Source organism: Sciurus carolinensis, chromosome X (genome assembly GCF_902686445.1).
Source record: "Sciurus carolinensis chromosome X, mSciCar1.2, whole genome shotgun sequence".
Classification (NCBI taxonomy): domain Eukaryota; kingdom Metazoa; phylum Chordata; class Mammalia; order Rodentia; family Sciuridae; genus Sciurus; species Sciurus carolinensis.
The window spans coordinates 5,234,763-5,243,066 of record NC_062232.1 but is presented as its reverse complement, the minus strand read 5'-3'; positions in this window follow the sequence as shown (position 1 = coordinate 5,243,066).

The window sequence follows — 8,304 nt, the reverse complement described above, 5'->3', positions numbered from 1 at the left end:
GTGAAGGGTGATACATGGACTGTGACCGGGCAATAGAAAGGGACACGCTACCTATTGGTACACGCACAGCTTGGCTGAATCTCCAGGGAATTATATCCAAGGTGAGGGCACAGATCCGACCTCGGAAAGCCATGTGTTTACATTTCACTTACAGAATGTCCCTGATATAAAATGATAGAAATGGAGAGTAGATCATTGGTTGCCTTGGGTTGTGGAAGGAGAAACAGTGACATGGGGGTTTGGGGATTGTTCTGTGGCTTGATAGTGGTGGGGTTACACAAATCTATGCATACATATTGGTTTGGATCTTAAAATGTCCCCCTCCACCCCGCCCATATGGTAAAGGTTTGGTCCCTACTCTGTCACCAATGTTTATAGCAGCTCAATTCACAATAGCCAAACTAGGGAACCAGCCTAGTTGTCCTTCAACAGATGAATGGATAAAGAAAATGTGGTACATAAACAGAATGGAATATTACTCAGCCTCAAAGAAGGATGAAGTTATGGCATTTGCTGGTAAATGGATGGAGTTAGAGACTATCATGCTAAGTGAAATAAGCCAAACCCCTCGAAAACAAAGGTCGAATGTTTTCTCTGATATGTAGAAGTTAATTCACAATAAGGGGGAGGGGACTAGGGAAGAATAGAAGTATTTTGCATTGGGGAGTGAAGGGAGGGGAGGGGAAATGGGGTAGGAAGGGTAGTAGAGTGAGACAACCATTATCACCCTCTGTGCATATAATGATTACACGACTGGGTGATTCTACATCATGTACAACCAGAAGAATGAGGAGTTAGACTCCATTTAGGTATGATGTGTCAAAGTGCATCCCACTGTCATATGTAACTAATTAGAACAAATAAAAACAAAGAAGTGTTGGAACCTTTAGGAGCTGTGGCCTCAAGGAAGGAAGTGGGGTCATTGGGGTGTGCCCTTGGAGGGGATATTGGGGCGCCGGCCCTTCCCGCTCTCTCTCTTTGCCACCACGAGGTGAGCAGCTCTCTCCACCACATGCTTCCCGCCACGATGCTGTGCCTCACCACAGGCCCCAAAGCAATGGAGCCAACTGCACGTGGAGAGCAGCCTCCGAAACCATGAGCCAAAACCACTTCACAGACCCATCCACACAGACACACCCATTCCACGTGTGCGTGGACAAGTGTGACATCTGCGAAGGTCTGGAGACTACTGACCCATGCTGCACCCAGGCCGACGGGCAGGTTCTGGTGTGCCCTGTGTAAGACACCACCCCTGGGAGACGTTGAGCGAGGGACACAAGAGCTTCTCTGTACTGTTTTTGCAACTTCCCATGCATCAATGATTGTTTATATATCCAGAATTTAAAATAAGTGGTGAAAATATTTTAACTCCTAAGGAAATCATTAAAGAGATGCATCGAATGAATTCGCTCACGTGCCCAGCAAAAAGTTCCCGGCCCGTTGCAGTTTCTTCTTACCAGGAAAAGGGTTAGCAGGCAATGGTAAGAGTAGCAAGCGCCTGAAGTCGGTTGTCTAAAAATCCCATTTTCTTTCCATTATCATGCAGTGAAGGGGGGCCCTGATCTTCCTCTGCTTGGCCAGGGGCATTACATTCGAAGAGAGGAAGAATTTTCCACCTACTCACTTTCTGTTGGGAGCACAGGGTCCCCTTCACAAGCCCCCATCTCCCAGCCTTTACCTCTGCTGGTCACCTCCTCTCCTGGGCCCTCAGCCTCCTGCTGCAGTGTCCCTGAATTCCAAGGCCCCACCTCGGTTGGCCCTGCTCTGTGACTGCCTGGCCAGAAAGGCTTCCTGTGAACTTTCATTGAATTATTCATTTTCTGTTTTAAATAATTTACTAGTCCTGGCCTGGATAATTGCTGGGGAGCAAAGAATTACTTTGGTCAGACGGATTTTCTTTCTTCTCCTCTGCCTGGAGGGAGGGCTGGGCTTTGTTGAGTAGAACAGAAGGAAAGAACCAAGCAGCCTCTCAGTGGGATGCTACCCAACCGGGGACATCGGGTGGCAATAGATTGCAATGGTCGTGGTCTTGCTGTGGGGGTAAAAGAGAAATTGAGGTCTCAGTTCTCTTCCACAACTTCTTCCCCTGCAGCCTGGATGATTTTTTGTAGTGAGGATCAGGCTGACCGTAGACCAAAATGTGATCCCAGATCCTTAGTTTACAACAGAAGCCAGCAGATACCTCACCATGGAGGAAAGCAGTCCACTTCCTGCCTTTTGTAAATAAAACTTTATTGGCACCCAGCTGGGCCTTCTTGTGCAACACACATAGAACTGCATAGAACTACTCACCTTAGGGAGGGGGTTGAGAGCAGACAGATAAGAGCAAAAAGCAAAAGCTCTGTCATCCCTGGCTGGGCTCTGGCCTCCGACTATGCAAGTCTTTAATGGGGTCTGGCCTGTCCCCTACCCAGTAGAGCCAGGAGGAGACAAATGTAAGCTTCACAGTCACCCCGGGGCGTTTATTGGCAGCAGGGTGCCTGGAACCCCTCCATTTCTTGTGCAGATAAAAGGCAATCTCTCTTCCTTCCCTGCTGGGTTCTTGGAGGGCTGCATGCGCTAACCGACATTCAGCTATCTTATTTTTTAATTTTTTGCAGCGCAGGGGTACTGAAACCCACAGCCTCAGCACATTCTGGGCAAGCGCTGTGCCTACACCCCAGCTGCGCGAGTGAATGTAAGGCACTTACCGAGGTGCCCAGCGCCTAGGGAAGGTAGGACACCTGGCTAGATTCTATCTAGACTGATTATTTCCCCAAGGTGACTTGTTTCTTTCAGCGATAGGATTGGCAGATAAACTGCAGCTTTCACCTTGTTTATAGTTTGAACCAGAAATTTGCAACCCAAATGTGGAGAAGCTCAGTTTGCATTCATGTGACCTTAGGAACACCCCAGGAAGGACCCAGCTTTTTGCAAAGGTTGATGCCTGCTTTTGCCTGGGGACTGAGCTCCTGTCTCCATCAGCAGAAAGCCAGAGTGCTTGGGGATAAATTGGAAATCTATACTACGGGATAGTGAGTCAGGCCCCGGCAGGTTAAGAGGGAGGAGAGACAGACAAACAGACAAATCGCTTCTGCAGGTTAATTACGCCCGAAGACCTTGGGGCTGCAAGCAGGACACTGCTTCCTGCAGGACACCTCTCTCTCTTCCTGGTCCTCACACACCCTGTCACCAAGCACGGCCTTCACTCCGAGGCGAAACTTCCATCTGTGAACTCCTGTCAACCATCGTTCTCCTGAATTAAACAATCTCATCTGCACAATCTGGTTCTAGTCTGGTTGGCTCCAACCCACACCGTGAAGGTGACCGTGGTCTGCCTAAGACTTGAATCCCATGCTGTCATGATCTCTTATCAGAAAATGATGTTAAAACACCCCTAATGTAAAATTGACTGTTAGGGCTAGTGGGTAGCTCAGGGATAGAGCCCTGCCTAGCATGCTCGAGGGCTGGGACTGCAAAACCCCACCAAAGCAGACAGCCCTGACTGTCGCCGACAGGGAATACCTTCAGGATGTTGTGTCTCCACCAGTTGTTGATTTTCAGGCTAGTTTCTTCACCCCGCAGGAACCCCCCAGCCCACTAAGCTGCTCTGCCTGTTCCCTTCAGTGTCGCCCAGCAACAGCAAATGCTGGTCTACTTTCTGCCTCTTTGGAGTTTTTCACTCTGAAGACTTTCTATAAATGGAATTGTTCAATGTTTTGTGCTTTGCTTCTTTTACGTAGCATAGGTTTGTTTGGTTTCTTTCTTTTTTTTGGTTTTGGGGATTGAACTCAGGGTCACTTAACCCCTGAGCCCTTTTTTATATTTTATTTACGGTCTCACTGAGTGGCTTAGTGCTTTGCTAAGTTGCTGAAGTTATCTAGAACCTCACTAAGTTGCTGAGACTGACTTTGAACTTGCAAGCCTCCTGCCTCAGCCTCCTGAGTCACGGGGATCATAGGTGCGTGCCGCTGTGCTGGGCAGCATAGCATTTTTTTTAATTTTTAAAATTTGTTCTAATGAGTTGTCCCTGATAGTAGAAGGCATTTATGCATTTTGACAGATCATACATAAATGAAGTATGATCTCTCATTTTTCTGATTGTACACGTTGCAGGATCACATGGGTCATGTAGTCATACATGTACATGAGGTCATCATGTCTGTTTCACTCTACTGTCCTTCCTTCCTCACACCCTTTCCTCCCTTCACTCCCTCTACCTAATCTAAAATAAGTCTATTCTTTCCTACTCCCCCACCATTGTGAATCAGCATTCACATATCAGAGAAAACATTCAGCCTTTGGTTTTGGGGGTTTGGCTTATTTCACTTAACATGATATTCTGTAACTCCATCCATTTACCAGCAAATGCCATACTTCCATTCTTCTTTAAAGCTGAGTAATATTCCATTGTGTGTGTGTGTGTGTGTGTGTGTGTGTGTGTGTGTGTGTGTATCACATTTTCTTTATCCATTCATCTGTTGAAGGACACCTAGGTTCGTTCCATAGTTTAGCTATTGTGAGTACAGCTGCTATAAACACTGAGGTGGCTGTGTCACTGTGGTATGCTGATAAAATCAGTATGGTATTTTTGAGATTCAACCACATTGTAACACATAACAATACTTCATTCCTTTTTATACCAGAATAATATTCCATTAAAATAAAACATTTTGTTTATCTATTGTACCTATTGATGGACATGGATCATTTCCATTTCAATGCTGCTATGAGCGATCGTGTACCTGTATTGGTTTGAAGACCTGTGTTCATTTCTTTAAGGTAGGTCCCAGGAATGGAATTGCTGGATCCGATGGAGATTCTACTCTGAATGGATTGAACTATTTTTCTGGCTTCACCCACTCGGTGGTAACCTCCACAAAAGCAGGAGTGATATCTGATTTGTTGACCCTCCCACGCCTGATCCTCAGCACAAAGTGGGGCACCATAGATGTTTGAATGAATTAAATTGCGGGGAGCAACCATCACCCCACCCAAATGAAGATGGTCGAAGATGATTTGGCACACATTTAACCCCAGATATTAGCGTCCTGCTTTCCGGCCTTTCCCACCTCCCTGACATTCCCATTTCTGTTGCTTCGTTATTTAGAAATATTTACTTGTAAATCCTTATTTATTAAGATAATCACTGCCATGCTGTGGTAAGACAAGATGTGCTGTTTGGGTGTATAGCTGTGTTTAAATATCAGATGGGTTCTGTGGTAAGCAGATTCCTATCTTGACTAGTCTTCTCCAAAATGTTCAAGTGGCCACCTCCATATGGGAGTTACTTAGCAAAAATCATCACTAATGAGCATTGCTCGACCCTCTGGAAGATCTTTAAGGAGGCATTTGATCAGGGTGGTTCCTCCGGTGGCTGGTTCTCATTTTTTTTTTTTTTCCACTTCATTCTCATGGAATATTTTGCTGAGAATGTTCTGTAGTGCAGGCTTTCTATTTGTGAATTCTTTTAACTTTCATCTATCTTGGAAGGTTTTTATTTCATCTTCAAACTGTCATGATACCTGCTCTTGTATGGCTGATGTTACTACGGACCATGACAGAGAAAAGATGCATAGCAATGAGGATTTGCAAGCAGCCCTGGTGTGAGTTTAAAAAGCAGGTAAGCATGCTGGAAAACCACTTGGTGGTATGTGAAGAAGTTCAGCACACGAGTCCTACGCTCACTCCTACTAGTTACTTACCAAGAATTAAAATACATGGCTACAAAAGCCTGGTGCAGGTATGTTTATAGCATTTTATTGACTGTTATGCCTCACTGGAAACTGTTGGGCTGTCTATCAAGAGGAGAATGGTTCCGTAAGCCAAGGTATGGCCACTGAAGGGAGATAAACAGGAGTTACCTATTCCTCGCTGCCACACCGTGCAAAGGTGAATTTCCAGAGCGTCCTGCTTAGTGAGAAGCCAATTATAAGAACACACACTATGTGACCATAAGACAGGATTAACTTTTTCTTTTTAATCATTGAAAATGCTGCTTCTTTTGAGGTTCTTGGGTAATAAATTTCAGGTCACCACTTCTGGATACCCATTAAAGAAAGTTAGACTCCTTTAAAGCATTTGGATCAGCTTCCTTTTGCTGTTTTTTTTTTTCCTGCGATGCTAGGGATCGAACCCAGGGCCTTGTGCATGCGAGGCAAGCACTCTACCAACTGAGCTATATCTCCAGCCCTCCTTTTGCTGTTTTGACCCTGGTTCCAGAGTTTTATGATGTAAAGCCACGTCCATATATTTAGCTCATGGTTGAATAGGTCAGCAAATTGGGCCAGGCTCAGCTAGGTGGTTCTTCTGGTCTGGGTCACCCTCTGGCATGCATCAGCCATCCTTGGATGGCAGACTGAATTATCCCAGCATGCCATTAGCAGTTGCTATGGCACCCCATAAAAGGTCAGGTTGAGGAATTATTTTCCATTTTCAAGAGGGATGCAAACTACATTACGATCTTAAATAGGTAGGACTAAAAGGCAGAAATCAAGATGTCCTCCTTAGCTCTATACTTCCTGCCTTGAAAAAGGATTCCTTTTTGTATTGGTTAGCTTTGCATTACTGTGACAAAATACCTGAGAGAATCACCTATAAGAAGCAAACGTCAACGTTGGCTCATGGATTCAGAGGTTTTGGTTCCATGCTAGGTTGGCTCTCTGGCTTTGGGGCCTGTGGCGAGGTAGCATATCATGGTGTGGAGAACATGATAGAGGAAAGCAACTCACTTCATGGTGGCCTGGAAGCCAGAGGAAGAGGAGGGGCCAGAGTTCCAGCATCCTCTTCAAGGTCATGCCCCTATGACCTCACTTCCTTCCACTAGGCCCTTAAAGGCTCCCCACCATGGGCTGGGGTCCCAACCTTCAACACTTGGGCCTCTGGGGAACAGTCCAGATCTAAACTATACGACTTTTCGATTTGGCTTCTCCTCTGAAGTGTGATTGGAAACTCCCCTGACAATAAAAGCTGGATGCTTTGTCCTCCTTAGTGCCTGTGATCAGCAGAAAAGCAAGCCTGGCATATTTCTGCAACCACACGCGAATCTCTCCCCAGAAGCCGGCGCCAGGAGTTGATGTCACAGGAGGCATTGGATGATGTTGAAAACATCGCCCTCCCTCAATCAGAGCACCCTGCTCTTGCTTTTGTAAGAGCAGGGACTGCAGTTTTCCAGTCACTGAACAAAGAGCCACAGACGACTCTGAAGGACCAAAGTGAGCCACTTGTCCCTATTTCCTATTTAGATGGTCACGCTTCCTCGCTAGCAAGGACGAGGCTTCTCCTGAACTCTCCGAAGGAGAGCAACGCTCGGAGCAGATTTTTGAAGTACCTTTTAAAATCCGATTGCGTTTTTGTCATTTATCTTTTATCTGTGATACTGGCTTCCCCATCTGTTACAATAGAAGCAAATCATGTTTAGCAAAGAAAAAAAAAAAATCCACCAGAGAAGGAGCAGTAGCAACAGAGTCGTTTCAACTCTGAGCCTGTGCATTAAATTTTAATGCTAACAGCTAATAATTCTGACATTCAAATTTCATTTGCGCTCGTATAAAGATAGATTTTCCCTGTAGGGGGGCCATGATCGTTCTTTCTCTGGTGACAATGACAGCAAATGTTCTCTGTAAGATGGCTCTTCCAAAAATCACTTACTCTGTCATGAATGTGCAGGAGTCCCCCCAAAGGAGGGAGAGAGATGCAGGTGCAGAGAAGGGGGAGGGAGAAACAGACGGTTCTCTCCCTGCCCCCACTGAGGATCAATATTTAATCTTTTCTGCCTGAGAACTCTGATTCAGTTAGTCAAGCTGCTGAGACTGGACTCTGCAGGCCCAGGCCAATTCCCGTCCCCTGTCACGCCTTCTTCCACAAAGATATTATTTCTTAAAGGGTCAGATTTCTGTTTTGTAGAGCAATTGATTTCACATTCACATGCTACATTGATGAACCAAGTAGGAAAAATAATACTCCTAATTACCTCAAATTTGGTGTCTTCTCTGTGCTGGTCACCCACTTTTTAGACCATGGCAGACAAATGTCTGTTAACTTCTGCCGCAATGAGCAGCCAAGTCCTCACCCTGTCTTGCCAGATCACCGTGATTTAAAAACATTAATTGATTGAGGTTTTCTTCATGACAGCTGGGCTCTAAGTTAGATAATGATCTAGATTTGGGGTTTCCCCAACGCACAACTGAGACAAGGTTTGAGCACAGTGGTTTATGTGTGATCTAATCCCAGGAGACACCCGTAGGGTATTGGAAAAGTGAGACCAGGAGTGGAGGCAGAGATGAAGGCTGAGGACCAAGCAACCTCTGGGAGACTGTGCAGGCC